This window comes from Sinocyclocheilus rhinocerous, unplaced genomic scaffold (genome assembly GCF_001515625.1).
Source record: "Sinocyclocheilus rhinocerous isolate Xijiao unplaced genomic scaffold, SAMN03320098_v1.1 scaffold8748, whole genome shotgun sequence".
In the NCBI taxonomy this organism is placed as follows: domain Eukaryota; kingdom Metazoa; phylum Chordata; class Actinopteri; order Cypriniformes; family Cyprinidae; genus Sinocyclocheilus; species Sinocyclocheilus rhinocerous.
Genome location: NW_015651581.1, coordinates 6,627 through 7,250, shown reverse-complemented (window position 1 = coordinate 7,250; position 624 = coordinate 6,627).

Sequence of the window (624 nt, the reverse complement as noted above, 5' to 3'; positions counted from 1 at the left end):
CGCTGAAAACAACATTAGTGCCATGCGTACTTCAGTATGTAGTAGATAAAACGGCGCTACTCAGAGACATGCAGAAACAAGCAGATTATTTATATAGCAGTCTCTTCGCGCTTCATAGACGCATATCATATCTACTTTTGATTTATCCATCAGATTGCGCGTTTTACCTGACATCCTTGTTATACTGTAAATTCCATGTTCACGACTGCACTGGGATTCCCTCAGTATCACAAATCATCAAAACAAGTAATTTATAACTTTATATTAAAGGGTCATGAAACCCCAGACTACTTTTTCTGGGATTTTAGCAGAGGTGTTTGTGTTGCACATCATAGAAGACAATGTTAGCATCCGATAATTTTAACTGTTGGAGAAAACTGGTTAATTTTAAACTTTTTTGCGCTATTTTCGCGCTATTTTCATCTTCCGGGATTAAAATCTACATTGTGTTGACGTCACAATTTGTGACGTGGTAATGGACTATAGTACATCGAGGCAAATCAGTGCTCGTTCACGTAAGTGACAATCACGCAGTGTGAATTGTCAAAGACGCAATCTGAGGGAATCGCAGACGCCCGCAAAATATTTGGCATGCTAAATATCTGGAGCTGTTGGCGATTCACA